Source organism: Vulpes vulpes, chromosome 15, assembly GCF_048418805.1.
Source record: "Vulpes vulpes isolate BD-2025 chromosome 15, VulVul3, whole genome shotgun sequence".
NCBI classification, from domain to species: Eukaryota; Metazoa; Chordata; class Mammalia; order Carnivora; family Canidae; genus Vulpes; species Vulpes vulpes.
In genome coordinates, this window is record NC_132794.1 from 1212365 (window position 1) to 1230649 (window position 18285).

An 18285-nucleotide genomic window follows, 5' to 3' on the forward strand; every position below is an offset into this window, starting at 1 on the left:
GGCCACGCCCTGGGGGCACCGGGAGGGACCACGGGTGGGGGGCACAGGTCGCCTACAGCCTGTGGGACCCACAGCCCGCTGGGACCACTGTACCCCCTCCCCATCCTCCCTCCCCCCTCTCCCATCATCCCTCCTCCTTCTCCCCATCCTTCCTCCTTCCTCCCCACCATCCTCCCCCACCCTAATCCCTCCCCCCTCTCCCCATCCTCCCTCCTCCTTCTCTCCCTCTCCCCATCCTCCCTCCTCCTTCTCTCCATCATCCCTCCCCCTCCCCATCCTCCCTCCTCCCTCCTCTCATACCCCAGCCGTCCATCAGAGAACCATGATCCGGATCTCCCTAGTCCTTCTGAATCTGACCACCCTGCCCCTCCCACCCCCTCACCCCGGCCCATGCCCCGGCCCCTTTCTCCTGAGCCATGTCCACCTGGCCAGTTCCTCCCTGGCTCCTCCTCCACTGGCGAGCAGATGCTCAGACCCTCAGAAGGTTCCCCTCCACTCGGAGGAAGCCTGCAAAGCCCCCAGATCCTGCTTCCAGGTCCTATGACTCCCGAGCCCCAACACCCGGGAGCACAGCCCTGGGATCCGGCCTTTGCTGTCCAGTGCCAGGCTGACGCCCGGTGTCTGCAGGGATGGTCCCTGGGCCCTGTGTCTGCTGCCCAGGCGCTGCCCTCTCCCTGCTTGGACCTGGATGGTGGTACCCCCCTGCTGTCTGCGACTGAAACCCCGCTGGCAGGCCCCCGGTCACGCCGTCCCTGGCCCCTGGGACAGTGCGCGATGGCAGCGGTGGAACCCATGAATGAGAGCCGTCTGGGAAGGAGGAGGGTGGGATGGGGCTGGTTTCTGAGGAGCCCGGTGAGGGCCGCCCAGGGGCAGGCGGTGCAGACCCAAGGGCCACATCACCCTGCAGACAGGGTAGGAGCGGGTGGGACCAACGCAGGCCCAGCACCACCCCCCAACCCTACAGCCAAGGGGAAGAATGTGTGAAATGTTCCTACAAAAGCAGGTGAGAAGGCACTGGGCACCCCAGGGCGCCCGACTGACACCGGCCTGCCAGGAACAAGCGTGGGCAGCCTGGGACCCTGGGTCCCTGCCCTGGGCCTGCCGGGACCCCTTTGGTAGCTGGGGAGGAGATCGTGTAACTCAGACCACCTCCCTGCGGGCGGGGGACGGGGTGGGCCTGATGCTCGGGGCTTCCCACGCCGTGTCCCCCTTCAGTGGTCGCCCCGGAAAGACGGAACACGTGCAAGGCCAGCTCCTCACCAACAGCGGCCTCTATTTCACTCCCACTGAAACCCTTGCTGAGCACCTACTGTATGCCCGGCTCCAGGACATACAGGGACCTACGGGGAGGGACCCCGCCACGTGCAGCTGCAGGCTGAGGGGCTTCCAGGGGCAGGGCTGTGGCCGCGCTGCTCACGTTACGAGGCAGTGGTTAAAGGGATCTCACATGGCGAGATCTCCCCGCTCTGACGGCCGAGTGACACCCGGGGTGCACAGGGACCACGTCTCCTCCCTCCAGCATCTGTCCGTGGACGTCGAGGCTCCTCCCGCAGCGCGGCCCCCGTGGACACGGCGGCTGGGAACACGGGGGTGCAGGTGCCCCTGCAGCTCACCGCCTCTGGGCTGCGGGGTCGGTACCCAGCAGTGCAATTGCGGGGTCAGAGGGCAGCTCCGTGTCCGGCTCCTCAAGGCCACCCCCATCCCCCCGTCTGCACCTGTCACCTCCCGACGGTGGCCGTCCTGACGGGCGTGCGGGGGAGGGGGGTCCCACGTGGTGCTGGTGTGTGTTTAAGTGATGTGGAGCGTTTTCTCAAGTGCCTGGTGGCCATCTGTGTCATCATATGGTTTCACTCGTGTGTGGAATTTAAGAAACAAAACTGAGGATCAAAACCGAGGGGAAGGGAGGGAAGAGTAAAACAAGATGAAATCAGAGAGGGACAAACTCTAAGAGACTCTTAATCACAGGAAACAGACTGAGACTGAGGGTCGCTGGAGAGGCAGGGGGTGGGGGACGGGGAACCGGGGGACGGGCGTGATGGAGGCACCTGATGCCATGAGCACGACTCATGAATCCCCGACCTCTACCTCTGAAATACGCTTTATGTTAATTAATCGAATTAAATAACATACAATGTTAATTGAATTTAAATTAAAAAGGTTTTTTTTAAAGATTTTATTTATTTATTCATGAGAGACACAGGCAGAGGGAGAAGCAGGCTCCACGCAGGGAGCCCGACGTGGGACTCGATCCCAGGACCCCGGGGTCACGCCCTGGGCCGAAGGCGGCTCTAAACCGCTGAGCCACCCGGACGTCCCAAAATAACACGTTTTTCCAGGGCATCTGCGAAGAACAGCATGACGGAGCAGAGGGCACTGGACACCATGAGAGCACACGCAGCGGCTCCCGCACCTTCACTCCCGTCGGGGCTGCGAGGGAGGGACCGGGTGGGACCTGACCTTCAGCGTGGAGCCTGCACAGGGACGCTGACTCTCCAGTCCGAGCAGAAAGCTTCAGCGCAATTTGCATCGTGGAGAGGCCTGGTGGGCGCCCGGAACCCCGATGTGGCCCGAGCCGTCGGCACCCCGTCCCCGGCAGCGGCACCTGGCCCAGGTGAGGCTCACGTTCGCGGGCACATCCCCGGCGGAGCCAGGGGCGCTTCTCCCCGGTGTGATCTCTGCCGAATCGCACGAGGCACTGACGCCCGCGAGGGTGTGAGGGGCACCGCGTGGCACCCCCGGATCCCGACCGCCCTGGGATTTCTTCCCACGGTGCCAGGCACTGCACACAGGGGCCGGGCGCTGTAGGACGAGGTCCGGATGGGCCTCGCGGGGCTGGCCGAGCAGAGCCTGGGGCTGGTGAGAGCGGGGCTCCCGGGCTCACTGAGGACGAGCCCGCGGCGTCCCCCCGGCTCTCCGGGGACCTTGCACTGGGGCCTCGGCCGTCTTGGGGGGGCAAGGCCATTGCCGCAGCTGCTCTCCGCCCAGCCGCCGCTCAGGCTTCGTCCTAACGGGCTCCTGGTGGTGCCGGGGGCACTGGGCCGGGGACCCTAGGGCCACCCAGGGGCTCCGCCCAGGGCAGGGAGGCAAGGCCTTCGGGCCTGTCTCCCCGCGCATCCCGGGTCTGCCACCCGCAGCGAGCAGGGAGGCGGCAGGTGGCCGCCCTGGGGTCCACCAACCACGACACAGGCCAGCCGGGCACGGGGCTCCAAGGCAGCCCGGCCTCCCTGCTCGCCCGCCGCTGCGTTTGCTCACTCGACCCTGAATGCCATCGGCACAAGCCCTCGGCGGGGAAAAGTCACTTAAAATCTGGTCCTGGCCTCACGCTTCTAGCATCTGCTCGTTCACCCAATTCCCGCTGAAGGCGACCAGGAAACACAGGGTGGCTCAGGGCAGGTGTGTGTCCTCCTGGGGACACACGGGACGGAGCCGGGTCCACGCGGTCGCTGCACGGCTGAGCGGGGAGGAAGCACAGGTCCGCGGGCCTCAGGAGACATCTTGCTGGGCATTGTCCCCCCGGTGCGTGACTTGCTGCAAAGTGATATTTTTGAACTATTAAAATACACATATTTTTGGGTCTAACCCAGGTGCTCCGGTAAGAGTGTCTAAAAATAAACCAGAATCCCTGGCTCCCATGGCCGAGTCCCCACACACCAGTGACTCAGCCGCGACTGGGAGCTTCATCATATAAGGATGTGGACGGCCGGCTCTGCTCCCCGCTTCTCTCCCAAGGCCCCAAGGCCGAGGTGTCGGTCGGATTCATTGAAACCTTGGGAGAGCGTCATTGGGGACAGGAGAAAGTCGGGCCCCAGGGAGACGTGGGCTCGGGCCAGCAGGGCCTCTGCACCCTTGGGTCGGCTGCAGGCGGGGTGGCGGGCGGCCCGCGGGCTGGGAACGGCAACTCGCTGCTGAGGGGCCTTATAAGGAGCTCCCGGGGCCTCCGCACGGGCTCCCAGAATAGCTCCCGGCTCGGCCTTCCGACGGGCCGGCGCCAGGGCCCCGAGGAGAGCACCGGGGCGGCCAGCCGGAGGGGTCAGGCCCACACTCCGCCTGGCTTCCTTCCTCCCCACCCGGCCGGGCTCCCGGGTGGCTGCAGGGGGCGGGGAGGGGGCGGCGAGGCCCTGGGACCCCCCCCCGCCCTGCCCACCCCCTGCCAGCCCAGGCTTCTGCGCTCTCTGGCCGCCTGGCAAAGCCCACTTATCCTTTTAAATGTGTACAACGAAACACGAGGGTGATAAGCCAGTTACATTGACATTCAGAAATAAAACACTCCTGGGGGCGCCCGGGTGGCTCGTCGGTGAAGCGTCTGCCCCTGGCTCAGGTCGTGATCTCGGGGTCCTGGGATCGAGTCCTGCATCGGGCTCCCTGCTCAGCGGGGAGTGTGCTTCTCCCTCTACACCTCCCCCCTGCACGCTCTCTCTCTCTTTCTCTCTGTCAAATAAATAAACTCTTTTTAAGAAGAAATACAGACAGAAGGAAAGAAGGAAAGAAAGAAAGGAAGGAAGGAAGGAAATCCCTCTCCCCCTCACTGGAACGCCTGTGCTGCTCTGTCGAGGCACCAAGTAGCAACACCCTCCCTCCTGGGGACGGCCAGCGTCTGGTGCTCTCTGACCTGCGCCTGACTCACCGGTGAGTCATCTAAAGCCCTGACCCCGGGGAAGGCTGCTCAGTGCCCAGGCCCTGCAGGACGGCTGGCCCCCTCCTGTCCAGATGGCCCCGGAGAACTGCCAGGGGTGCACAGGCTCCCTCTAAGGGACCCAGAGCCTGTGCTGGGCCAGAGAGATGCAGGAGAGGGGCTGAGGGGTGGCAGGGGTGAGGCCTGACAGGGTAGGGTGATGGGGGAGAGGGGACAGGGTGAGCCGTGAGGGGGCAGGGATGAGGGGCTGAGATGGGAACAGGGGTGAGGGTGGAAGGGGGCCTGAAAGCCAGTCTCTTCGCCCGGGCCCCATCTGCCCCCCTTTGAACCCCCCCAGGCTGACCAGGGCCCAAGCCCGGAAGGGAGCCTCCCCCGCCTCCCGGAGCCTCCCCCTGCCCGTCCCGTGGGGCCCCCAGCAGACCCCATGCTGTTCCCTCCCGGCACGCTCCCCGAGGGAGGGTTGACCCCGAGGGACAGCCCCGCTCCTCACACTGCTGGGCAGCAGGTGGCAGAGAGCAGGACACCTGCCTGGAGACGGTGTGTGGTGTAGAGGGTCCCAGGGGTGCCCCAGTAGTGACCCCCGGGCAGGGGTGGGCACTGCACACCCCTACACCTGCCTCCCCATTTGGTCCTCCTCCCTGATTGGTCGTCCTCCACCCCAGATCCTCCTCCAGCTCTGGTCGTCCTCCACCCCAGGTCCTCCTCCCTACCTGGTCCTCCTCCCTACCTGGTCCTCCTCTTCACCTGGTCCTCCTCCACCCCTTGTCCTCCTCTACTCCAGGTCCTCCTCCCCACCTGGTCCTCCTCCAGCTCTGGTCCTCCTCCACTCCAGGTCCTCCTCCACCCCAGGTCCTCCTCCAGCTCTGGTCATCCTCCACCCCAGGTCCTCCTCCCCACCTGGCCCTCCTTCCCACCTGGCCTTCCTCCCCACTTGGTCCCCCTCCCCACCTGGTCCTCCTCCACCCCTGGTCCTCCTCCACCCCTAGTCGTCCTCCCCACCTGGTCCTCCTCCACCCCTAGTCCTCCTCCCCACCTGGTCCTCCTCCACCCCTGGTCCTCCTCTACTCCAGATCCTCCTCCAGCTCTGGTTGTCCTCTACCCCAGGTCCTCCTCCCCACCTGGTCCTCCTCCCCACCTGGCCCTCCTCCCCACCTGGTCCTCCTCCCCACCTGGTCCTCCTCCACCCCTGGTCCTCCTCTACTCCAGGTCCTCCTCCAGCTCTGGTCGTCCTCTACCCCAGGTCCTCCTCCCCACCTGGCCCTCCTTCCCACCTGGCCCTCCTCCCCACCTGGTCCTCCTCTCCACCTGGTCCTCCTCCACCCCTTGTCCTCCTCCACCTCAGGTCCTCCTCCCCACCTGGTCCTCCTCCTCCACCCCAGGTCCTCTTCCACCCCTGGTCCTCCTCCCTGCCCGGTCCCCCTCCACGCTTAGCCCCTACCCTTCCATAGGCCATAGGCTGGCTGTGTGCTCAGAAGGCTGGTGGGACCCAGGGAGGAGCTTGGGGAGGAGGTGCAGGGCTGCCCCACCATGGTGAAGCCGCCCTGACACCCCGAGCACCTGGAGCGCAGCTGTGACCCCCCAGGGAGTGCCTCAGGCAGGAGGGGGGTCACCCGGCCTGGGTGCCCAGGGCCACTGCATGCAGGCAGAGCTGCCGAGGCTGGGGAAGCTCCAGGACGTCATGGTGGGTGGGGATCTGGGTGAGACACAAGACCATGTGCGGGAAGGCAGGTGCCGGGGGAGGACCTGAGGAGGCCCCAACACCCCGGGTGCCCAAGGGCTGGGTCCCCGAGAGCCCTGGGCAGCCGGGACAGGCCCCCAGGCGGGCCCAGCGGCCACTGTGGGTGATGAGGAGGGCCACCCTGGCCTTGGAAGGAGCCTGGGGTATGGGGACATCCCTGGGGTCGGGGGAGGCAGCTGCTGCCATCTCAAACGTGAGGAATGCTCGACTTCATGCAAGGACCTCCTCGGAGCTTTTAAGAGGGAAGAGGTACGGGGCCCCCCAGGGGGCCAACACGGGGCATTACCGAGCCCAGCATATTCCGGGTCTGGTGCCGGGGGGTGGCTAAGCCTGCAAAACCAGCCCAGTGACAGCACACACTGGGGCGGCATCCCCTGGAGGGCCGTGGGGACCCCCTGCCCCTGAGGCTCCTGGGACCGGCCCCTCCCGTGGGCGCCTCCGGGGGCACCTGGGCTCCCTGTCTTCTCCTGGCCTCTGCAACTGGGGGACCTGGAGGCCCCGGATAGACAGTCCGGCCGGGGACACAGCCAGCCACCGCGGGTCCCAACACACAAGTGGCATCCAGGCCTAACGGGGTCCCCCTGGGCCCACAGAATCCCTGCCCCTGCAGCAGGGAGAGCGCGTCCCTCGCCCCGTCCATGGTGGTTTCCCACTCCCTCCTCCTCAAAATCAGGTTCTCAGGGTCCCAGGCCCCACCAAGCCGAGCAAGAGGCATTTCCGGTCCCACCTGCGTGCCGCCTGCCCCGGAGCTGGAGGAGCAGTGCTCTGGTGGCGGGTGACTCACGGCACCGAACAGCAGAAGGTGGCCCCGCAGGCAGGCTGTGGCCCCCGTGGGCGCCAGGCGGGATCGCAGCCTCCGGCCCCCAGACCTGCCGTCGGGCCGAGCACTTGAACAGGAGTCCTGCGGCTCCCGCTCCGGGGCTGGACATCCATGGGAGCTCCGGTGCCAACCTCGCGGCGTGTGCCAGCATTTTCCGGAGACTGCAGGCTCGGAGGCACGCCGGGACCGGAGCACATGTCAAGGCACGCGTGTGGCCCCACCCGCTCCGGCGTGGGTGGGGCAGGCACCCGGTTCCGGCTGCGCCCAGGGGTGCGGAGGCCGCTCAGAGCAGCTCTAGGGCTGCTGCGACCCCGCCCCAGGCCACGTGGCTGGCTCCACTCGCACCCCGGGGCTGGGAACGGTTTTAGGGTAAATCAGGAGGACAGGGCGCCCGGGCGGCTCAGTCGGTCAAGCGCCGACCCTCGGGTTTGCTCAGGTCTCGATCTCGGGGTCTTGGGACCGAGCCCCACACCGGGCCCTGCGCGCAGCCTGGAGTCTGCTGGACGTTCTCCTCCTCCCTCTGCCCGTCCCACCTGGGCGCTCTTTCTCGCTCTCAAATAAATAAATAAAAATCTTTAAACATAAAAATAAAAATAAAACAAAATCACGAGGACCGGGGCAGGCGGAGAGGTTGCAGAGGCCGGACGCTGGCGCAGGCAGGGAGACCCCCACCGCGGGCAGCAGAGCGGGGGCAGGGGACCCCACGGGGCACGGCCCCCGCCGCACCCTTGCGGGATCACGGCTTCCACTTCCCTGGAAGTTCCCCAGGCTGCAGGCTCCGCAGCCTCCCGTCTGCCACCTGCCTTCTCACTCGGAGCACAGGCTGTGCTGCCATAAAAATCTTAACTTTTGCCACTTTCCATTCACCCCGCAGCTCCCCGGTGCCCCGGTCGTTCCCGATCACAGTCCAAACCACAGCCGCCCGCCTCCCCTCGTGCAGGTCCCACCCGGGGACTCCTCTGGGTGCAGGTGCGGGCGAAGGCCGGCTGGGCTCCCCCCCCAGCTCCTGCACCGCGCCCCCGCCTCCCGGGTGCCCCTGGGACCTGAAAACCCTTTTATTCACTCTGCTTACGCGTCCTCATGCCTCTTCAGGCAGCTCTTCCTCCTTAGCTCCTTTGTTTTGTCCTGTCGTATTTGGGGACGGCAGACAGAGGGGGACGGTGACTCCTAACCAGACTCTGCGCTGAGCACGAAGCCCGACCAGAAGCTCCGTCCTGCGACCCTGAGATCATGACCTGAGCGGAACTGAGAGTCGGACGCTCCCCCGACGGAGTCCCCCGGGCGCCCCCTTTAATTATTTTTGTAATAGACTTGTTTAGGGAAGTTTAGGTTCGCGGCAAAACCGAGCTGAAAGTACAGAGGTTTCCCGCTTACCCCGCAGGCCCCCCTCCCCACCCTGCGCCCGTCCAGCCCCCCGAGGCCCCCACTACCACATCCCACACCCGCGCTGCGCGTGTGACCCCGGGTGAACCCGCACCCACACGTCGTCATCACCCGGGGCCCGCGAGGGACGTGAGGTCGGCGGGGGCCGGGGTACGACGCGCCCAGCACTGCGGCCCCTCACGGGTGCTGGCCCTGGGAGTCCTCCTCCCCACCCCCGGCCCCCCAGCCTGCCCCGTCCCCCCGGCTGTGCCTGCCCCAGACCGTCGCCCGGTGCGCAGCCCCCCCGCCCTGGCTGCCGTCGCCGGGTCACCCACGTCTTCGTCGCCGTCTCCCGACGGCCTGGGACACGGAGCAGCCTTCCTGATCTGCCCCCTGTGTGTCTGTGCAGGTCTCCCGTCCGCTCTTAAACACGTTGTTAGGTCGTGTTGTTGAGTGTTCAGGGATCTTTATGTATTGTAGGCGCCGTCCTCGATCAGCTGTGTCTTTTGCAAATATTTGCTGCTGGTCGGTGCTTGTCCTCTCACCCTCCTGACTTTCACAGGACAAGGTCCAGCCGGCCAGTTGTTTGTCTCCTGGATTGGACCCGTGGTGCCGGGTCTACAGGGTCATCCTCCCGTCCAGGGTCACCGGGGATTTCTCCTGTGTCGTCTTCTGGAAGTGTCATAGTTTCGCATCCTACACCGCGTCCGTGACCCCTTGTGAGCCAGTCGAGAGGAGCATAAGGTCCGTGTCCACGTTCCCCCTGCGTGTGGACGTCCAGTTGTCCAGCGCCGCCTGCGGAGGGCACGGCCTTCGCCCCGTGGGTGGCCTCGCTCCTTTGTCAAGGATCCGTCGGGGGCGTTCGTGTGGCTGTTTCTGGGCTCTCCCTCCTGTTCCGTCCACCTGCTGGCCTGTCCCGCCCCCACCCAGGGCCACACGGTCCTGATCGCGGCCGCCCTACAGCGAGTGCTGGGGCCGCGGAGTGTCGTCCTCCGACTTCGCTCTCCCTCAGCATCACATCGGCTTTCTTAGTGATATTTGGGGAACTGCTTTGTTTCCTCTTACTATTTCTAATCGTCAGGGTCCAACAGAAATCTTGGGAATTTGGCTCAGATCACCTTTCACGTATGTGTCGGCGTGGGGAGAGTTGGTTCTTCGAGGTTTGGAGTCCCGGGATGTGTTCTCGCCCGCCTTGCGACAGGAAGGGTAGCCGGGGTTCTGCAGAACCGACTTCGGAGGGGCCCGGGCCCGTGTGCTGAGCGGACCCCCCACCCCGAGGCGCAGACGGCTCAGGACTGGCAGGGCCATGAGGGGAGGCCCATGCTCTGCTCCGTCTCCACCCGGGTGCAGGGGGAGCGGCCAGCAGGGCCTCTATAGGGTCTGGACCCTGAGGCTGGGACCACGAACCCAAGGGGAGCACGGCCGGGCGGGAGTGGGGGCTGGTGCTAGGAGGGGCCGGTGTGCAAGGCCCCCCGGTCTCTGGCGACTCCGAGGCGCTGGTGGTCTGTGCAGCCCCAGGGCGGCCCCGGGCGGCTCCAGGGGCCGCGGCTCAGGTCGCAGGAGCCGGTGCCGGGGGGCCGTCCCACCCGCCCTCCGCTTTGTAGCTTCACCTCTGTCTCGGCCGCAAGCCAGCGATTCCACGGCCGGCCAAGCCGCCCGTAGACATCTATTTATTTTGGCAGAAAGGATTTTTCGGGAATTGAGAAGTGGACACAACTGTTTAGTCTTCTGGATTCCTGCCGGCTCTGGGAAGGGCTGGGGCGCCCAGCCGTGGATCGGTAAGCGGGCCGCTGGGGAGGGAGCCCCGGTGCACGGGCACACGCGCCCCGTGCAGGACTCACTTCCCCTCGGGAGCACTCACCCGGCTCCGCTAGCAGGCAGCACCCAGGAAGCCAGCGGCCCGGCCAGCTTCAGCCACCCTGGGCATCCTGACGCGACCGAGCACACCGTCAGCCTGGAGTGACCTCCCCACTCACCTCCACCTCCTGTGAACCTGCCCACATGCATTTGCACGAGCAGGTGTGCGCAGGCGTCTACGTGCACGGGCACATGTGTGTGTGCACCCGTGCATGTGCCTATGCATGTGTGGGGTTTGCAGGCCCGCACGTGTGCATGCGTGTGCACATGTGTGTGCACGTGTGTTCCTGCACCTGCTCCATTGCCCCGCAGCCCGCTGGGGACAGCCCCTGCAGTCCCTGCCCAGGGCCGGCGTCACCATGGGCCTCGGCCTTTCTGGAGTCCGGGAGCCCCGCACACCCAGAGGCAGGCAGCCCTGTGGACGGGAGGTGCCTCAGCCGAGTCACTGACCCTCTGGGGACCTGTTTTCTCCCTGCTTGGAGGCCAAGCGGGAACGGGACCCGGTGCTGGCGGGGCAGGGACTCCGACACCGACCCCGAGCTGACAGCAGGGCGGGGTCCCAGGCCTGACCCCGGGGCCTGGAGCCCCATCCGCAGAAGTCAGGGGCCGCCTTGGTGGCAGGACCGGGCCCCCGATCCCAGGACCTCCTCCTGCCTAAACCAGCAGATGCAGCTACCAGGTCGCTCACGCGTTGTCGCTTTGTTTTACTGTTCTGGTCGGGGCGGAGAGAAAACCAGGTATGGGGGGACCTCGGGGGTCGGGCCTGGTTACCAGCAAGTAATTTCCTTGCCGAAGAGTCTGATGACTTGCCCCCGTCTGGTGAGCCTTGGTTTGCAGGAGTCGGACCGACGCAGGGCCGTCGGGGTCGAAGGCGAGGCCGTCGGGCTGCAGCGGCTGCCGCGGGAAGGAGCACAGGCGCAGCCTCGGCGCTCAGACGCCTCCCTGGGCCCAGAGGCTGCCCCTGCCCCTCCCGGCCTCCTGGACGTGTCTGGCCTCCAGTCTTCACTCTGGTGAGGGGTGAGGGCCCCGGGGCCCCCAGGACAACCCCCTCGGCTCAAGAGCCTCACTCATCCAACCAGCAAAGATACCGTCTCCTTCAAAGGTCCTTTTTCGGGCCTCCACAGCAGAGGACAAGGGCGTCCCCTACACGCCCTGCTGCTGGCAGGTCGAGGCCCTCGCAGCAGAGGGAAGGGGGTGATCGGGAGGGGAGGGGCTGGGCTGGAGGGGAGTATGCTGGTGTGGGGGGTCACCACGCAAGGTCACGGGGACGGAAGCGCAGCCAGATCCCCGGCCAGGCCCTGCCCACCACCCTCACGGCCAAGTGCTGTCTGCAGGCGACGGCAGGGCCACCAGGTCCTGAGAGCCAGGCCCCCGTGGAGCCGCCCGCGCTGGCCCCGGGGCCCTTGCATGGCATGTCATGCCCCCCCCCCGACACACGTCGGATGCTGGACAGCTCGGTGTTGCAATTCTCCAGCAATGTTTACCAGAGCGTCCTTCCGTTCCCCGGGTGCACTGTAAACACGCCGGGCCTGGCCCTCAGCTGGCTGCGTAATTGTGGTTTCGGAGCAGGGTTCCAAGGACGCGCTCGGGGCCCGTGGTTATCCAGGCCGGCGTCGGGATCCGCGCCGAGGGGAGATTGGCAGGTCTCGGGGCCCGTCCCCTGCCCGCCCTGGCAGCTGGAGCACATTCCTTCCTGCTGGCCTGATCGCATCTGGGATCCCACCCCTGGGAGCCGGGACCGACTCCACCCCTCAGGGCCCTTGGGGCGGAGCAGGACAGGGGGTGGGGGGTGGGGGTGGGGGTCAGGGTGCAGACGGGCGGGGTGACATCAGGCCTCCTGATTTCACTGGGATCGCCGCTCCGCCGGGGCCGGTGGGCCATGTGTGTGTGTGTGTGCGTGTGTGCGTGTGCAAGTGTCCTTAGGGATTACACACCCCTCACATTCCATGAAGAACACTCCATCCCTGTGTGTACCCGCCATGTGTTCCTGCACATCTGTGCATGGGTGTTACTGTGTTACTGTGTGTGTGTGCGCGTGTGCTCTTGGTCGTATTTGAGCACGTGTGTGTGCTGTTGTGTGTCTATGCGTGTACATGCATGTTCTTGGTGTATATTTGAGCACACGTGTGCATGCATGTGCCGGTGTGTGTGCTCTTGGTCATGCTTGAGCACGTGTGTGTCTATGGGTGTACATGCATGTTCTTAGTAGGTGCTTGAGCACATGTGTGTGCATGTGCCACTGTGTCTCTACACGTATGCGTGTGCATGTGTGTCTATGAGCACACGTGTCCTTGGTGCATGGGAGTATGTGTGCATGTGTGGTGCCACGTATCTGTGTGTACACACATGTGTTCCTGGCATGTGCCCATGGACGTGTCTGCATGTACTCATGTACGTGTTACCTGGTCCCACCCCTGCTCTCTGATCCTGCCCAGACCAGGTGTGCGCGTCCTGACCCGCAGGGTGATGAAGGTGGCCGGGCTGCGGCCCGCACTCAGGTCAGCAGGGTGTCAGGGCCCCTGTGCCATGAGCCGGGGCTGGGGGGCTGGGGGGCCGGGGGCCCTCGGGCCAGACGCCTCCTCCCCCGGAATGAATGGCAAATGTCAAACGCAGCCCCAAGGGAAATGGTTCCCACACCTAATCATGTCCCAAGAGAGGTCGGGAGGGGGCCGGGGCCACGTGACGGGTGAGAACAAGGCTCCTTTGTGTGCTCGGGCAGCTGTGGCTACCCTGCGCAGCTCAATGGGCCGGCTGTCTGGCCGCCTGGCCGGCCTCAGAGACCAGAGTGCCCTACTTGTCCCCCCAGCGTCTGGGGCCTCCCGTCACCCCAAGCCCTGTCCCTGGACCTGCCGGGAGTGGGGGCCACTGGCTATGGCACATTTCCAGGCCAAGAAATTCATAAATATGGTGATGTCTGGTGTTTGCTCAGAGCTGCTAGAACAATCAGAAGTGGACGATTTTAATTTGCTTGGGGTGAGGGGCCAAGCCCCAGGGTCTCAGGTGGAAGAGCAGCCTGGGATCCCTGGGGCCCGATGCCCGTGGAGCTCGGCCTGCAGCCGTCGACCTGCAAGCCCCAGAGTGGGGGAGGCCCCCAGCCTCCTTGCCCCACTCCCCTGCTACCCCCTGAGACCCGGCCAGACCCGACCGGGGGGCTGCCCAGGGACCGTGAGCTCCCCCACCTTCAGGGACCTCCGTCTCGGGGCCCAGGTTCTCCCACGCAGCAGGGAGAGACCATGGACATCGGGGCCTGAGGGGTGGCTGGGGCAGGAAGAGCCTGCAGGGCGGGGGCCGCAGACAGGCCGGGCGGTGGGTGGAGGGGCCCAGAGGGCAGGGGGTGGGCTGGTGCTGAGCGAATCCAAGTGAGCGGAGGCCACGCAGGCAGCAGGGGCCGGGGCAGGGAGGGCTTGCGGGTGGGGCAGGTGCACGGGGACAGACCCCGCCTGGCGGGCTCCGGCCGGGCAGCTTCGAGCATCAGCAGAAAGCCTGTAAGGATGGAACAGACGGCGGTCCCTCGCTCGAAATGGGCGCCAGGAGTCTGCCGACATCAGTAAATTCAATTCATAGATTGCGGAAGGGGGGGGGGGCTCTTCCTTACGGGGAAATTCCAGCTAATAAACGATGGAAATAGAAAACCACTATTAGAGGGGCGCCGGGGTGCTCGGGGGCCGAGCGGCCGGCTCCTGATCTCGGCTCAGGTCCTGAGCTCGTGGGATCGAGCCCCTGGGTCGGGCTCTGTGGTCAGCCGGGAGTCTGCTCGGGATTTTTCTCTCCCTCTGCACCGCCACCCCCCCCCCCCCCCATTCAAGCACTTTCTCTCCCTCTCTCTCTCTCTCTCTCAAATAAATAAATAAATAATCTTTTTTTTTTTTTAAAGGAAAGGAATTGTTGTGGAATAAAAATAATATTTTTGGGGGCAGCCCGGGTGGCTCAGCGGTTCAGCGCCTGCCTTCAGCCCAGGGTGTGATCCTGGGGTCCTGGGATCGAGTCCCACATCGGGCTCCCTGCATGGAGCCTGCTTCTCCCTCTGCCTGTGTCTCTGCCTCTCTCTCTCTGTGTCTCTCATGAATAAATAAATAAAATCTTAAAATATGTATATGTATATGTATATGTATATGTATATGTATATTTCAAAAGGCGGCCTCTTGCGTGGTTGGTTTGCAGAGAGCACCTCCCCCCACCCCCCGCTGATGTCGGGACATGCTCACACCTGCTGGTCTTCACAGAGAGTGGAGCCACAGGATCCCCAGGGAGATGGGGGCTGAGACCCCACGTGGGATCTCCCCCCATGGGGGGAACAGTGCGGGGAGGGGGAAGGCTGTGCCCCGGCACAGGAGGGCGGAGCCAGCAGGCAGCCACACCCACCACGCCGCCCTTGTGCCAGGGGTCAGTGCGTCGCAGCCGTGACCTCACCTGCTCCCCCCACTGATGAGGGCCCCCGAACACCCTCCCGGGCTCCAACATCACACCCTGCAGCTGGCGGCCTTCCTGCCTGACCACAAGGCCCCGGGGCCATGCCCCAAAGGCCAAGCCAGTTACCTGTGCCACGGTCCAGGGGCCACACACGAGCAGGTCCAGACTCAGGGCCACCACCCCAAGCCCCCACTGGGCCCAGCAGTTCATGGGCTGCACCGGGGTGGCCTCGGAGGCCCAGGAGGAGCCCTTAACTCACCCGATGACTGGGCTCCAGCTCCCCACTGGTCAGACACCCCCAGGGTTCCTTAAAGACCCAGCCCCCTTCCCAGAGCCCTGACCCACGATTTTGGCATGGGGTGGGGGGCAGGAGGCCGTGTAGACTCCCACTGGGAGGTGGAGGCCCATGTGGCTACCACCTTCCCTCCCTGCACGGAGGCTCCCCCATGCACCTCTCTGTCGCATCCACTGTGATGGGCTCAGGTCCAGCTGCCCACCACCCGCATGCAAGCCTGACTGGCCAGTGCCCCGCTGTCCCCGTGCCTCCCACCCGGGACCCCAACCCCCAGAGGCTGGTTCCTCCCGGCCGAGCCCCAGCGCAGGGCTCTCCACCACATGTCCCCGCGAGCCGCCCCGCTCCGGCGTCTACACCTCCCGTCACCTCGTGTGCCTGACAGCCCATCTCACGCAGCCCTGCCCTGGTCCCAGGCAGGCGGTCAGTGCGGGGCCCCCCGTGCCTCCCGGGACCCCAGGTTGTTCCCTCGCAGGTGAGACCCCAGCCTGGAACCACGGCTCCAGGGTGGAGACACCAGCTGATGGTTCACAGACATATTTTACAAAGGATTCCTATCTCGGCCAATTAGCGAATCAATTCCACATGGAGTCAAAAGTGTGACATTTTTGTGAGATCGTAGTGGTAGTTGTCGCAGGGTGTTGGATTGGACATTTGTGCCGTGGCCCCGGGGACACCATCCCTGGGGGGGGATGGGCTGGTGCTGAGCGAATCCAAGCGAATCCAGTGCAGGCTGTGCCTGCGTGGTCTCCTTGCAGGAGTCTTCCCGGCGGAGGTGAGAACAGGCTGCTGGACCCACCCCCACCCGGTCCCTGTGTCCCTGGATCGGGGGCGAGGGCTCCGCGGTGGGCTCCTCGGACATGACCCGGGCTGAGATTCATGCCCCGGCCCTCGGGGCGGCCACCACCCAAGAGAAGTCTATGAATCGGTGGGACCTTGCAGGCAACCTGACAGGGGACCCCTCAGGCGGTGTCCTGGGGACCTGGCCTGAGTCTCCGCGGGGGAATCTGAGGCCAAGGAGACTGTCTACACTGCCAGCGTATGCAGGCCTGTCCCCTAGGCCGGATGTGGCTCCCCGGGGACAGATGGCATGAAACGAGCATCTTGAATTAATCACAGGACTAACAGTGACAGCAAGTTCCAGATCCTGGCCCTAGTTTTCAAACGGCAACATGAGAAAAGTGCTCCTCCCAGACACTGGGGAGCGTGGAGCGTAAACACAAAGATGCTTTCTGACGACACCCACGGGTCCCGTGTACCTGACGCGTGGCGGAAATAGACTGCCGGTGAACCCTCTTTGTGCTAGAAAACGTGTTTCTAAGCTTAAGGCCAGAGAGGAAACCAAGAACTCAGACATGTGACTTGGTACAAAGTGTCACTACACCAAAATTTGCTATAAATGGAATTTGTAGACGAATCTGTTTAAACGCTCACATTGGATTTTAATTATAACATACGGGCCGCGAATCCAATCGACATTGCTAGGCACGCAAGGGCCTTGTTTTTAATTTTTAAAAAGTGGGGAACTGTGAAAACAGAATCGCAAGATGTAGAAAAGCAAGTGCTCTCACAGATCGCTGAGAAAGGCTCTCCCCGCCGAAAGACGGGGGTGCGGGGACACGCGACGCCCTCGGGACACGGTAGTATGTGCAAGGAGCAGGCCGTCAGTGGGTGTGCTCGGCATGGGGACATACAGTACTGGGTGCAGGCACGGGCACACGTGTGCACATGCACACGTGTGCACACACAGGCATGGGCACATGCGTGCACACGTGTGCATACAGATGCAAGCATGTACATGTGCGCACACGTACATGTACACACGTGTACACACAGGCATGTGTGTACAGGCACGTGCATCCACACACGTGTGCACACGGGCACGTGCTCATGTACAGACACATGCATGTACATGCACACTTGTGCTCACATGTACTCACATGCATGCACCTACCTGCACATGCACATGTGCACACATATAAACACGTAGACATGCACACCCACATGGGTGCAGATGCACACGCATGCACACACATCTGCTCGCAGACAAGGCTGGAAAGATGCACCCAAACTGTCCCCGCCGTGTCTGGGGTGAGCATTGTCTATGGTTTTGATTTTCTATGTTTTGCTTATCGGAGTTTTCTAAAATGAATACGTATTCTGTGATCAAAATACCTGAATAATATTTTTCAAAAATAAAAAGGAAGAAAAGAAAGCGGAAGATCATATAACAGGGCACCCTCAACCTCTCAAATGTCTATCGAAAACACAATCATGGTAAACTTTGGTGCTCTCGCCAAGAAAGTCCACAACTTCAAGCGTCCCGTGCGGGGTTTTCAATCTCCGGCCACGGCGCCCTGCCCAACAGTCCTCCCTGACCTGGGACGCGGCGCTCAGTGAGAAGGCGCGGGGCGGGGGTGTTGGGCACAAGTGTATACGGCACACGGCTCGGGATGCCCGCGTCCACGGAGCCCGCTGTGAGCTGCTGACGGCCGAGACCCAGAGAAGTGAGTGTAAGGCTTTAACTGTGAGTGTGTGTAAGCAGCACCCTCGTGTTCACGCACACGTACTTGGTAAAGATGCAGGAATCCGACCACAGCTATGCTCTTTCCTAAGCACTGCACCTCCCGTCCTCACGGGGGTACAGAGCGTCCACCTCCCGTCCTCACGGGGTACAGAGCGTCCACCTCCCGTCCTCACGGGGTACAGAGCGTCCACCTCCCGTCCTCACGGGGTACAGAGCGTCCACCTCCCGTCCTCACGGGGGTACAGAGGCTCCACCTCCCGTCCTCACGGGGTACAGAGCCTCCACCTCCTGTCCTCACAGGGTACAGAGCCTCCACCTCCTGTCCTCACAGGGTACAGAGCCTCCACCTCCCGTCCTCACGGGGCACAGAGCATCCACCTCCCGTCCTCACGGGGGTACAGAGCCTCCACCTGTCTGAAATCCCAGCAGTGATGAGTCAGTCATCAAACATGACTAATAACCCAGCACACACCCCATAGGACAGGCCCACCCTCCACCCCCTGTCTTGCTGCATGACGCCGACTTGGCCAGCCTGGGGGGGCTCTGGGGTGACACATGGCTTTGGACAGGCACTGCCCCCTGGCTGCTGGGCCGCTGCTACAGCCTCCCCGATGCAGACAACGTGGGGTCTTGGCAGGAGCTCAGG

The 18285-nt window shown here is 64.0% G+C and overlaps 2 long non-coding RNA genes across 2 annotated transcripts; both read right to left on the reverse strand.

Moving 5' to 3' along the window:
• Window positions 1-2158: 2158 nt before the first annotated feature.
• Window positions 2159-3789, reverse strand: LOC140595647 (uncharacterized). Its single transcript, XR_011997414.1, has 3 exons — window positions 3652-3789; window positions 2458-3528; window positions 2159-2341 (listed from the first exon to the last, which is right to left on the reverse strand). It is a non-coding gene; the product is annotated as an uncharacterized lncRNA (long non-coding RNA).
• Window positions 3790-6002: 2213 nt separating this feature from the next.
• Window positions 6003-9025, reverse strand: LOC140595648 (uncharacterized). Its single transcript, XR_011997415.1, has 3 exons — window positions 8889-9025; window positions 7099-8316; window positions 6003-6326 (listed from the first exon to the last, which is right to left on the reverse strand). It is a non-coding gene; the product is annotated as an uncharacterized lncRNA (long non-coding RNA).
• Window positions 9026-18285: the final 9260 nt, after the last annotated feature.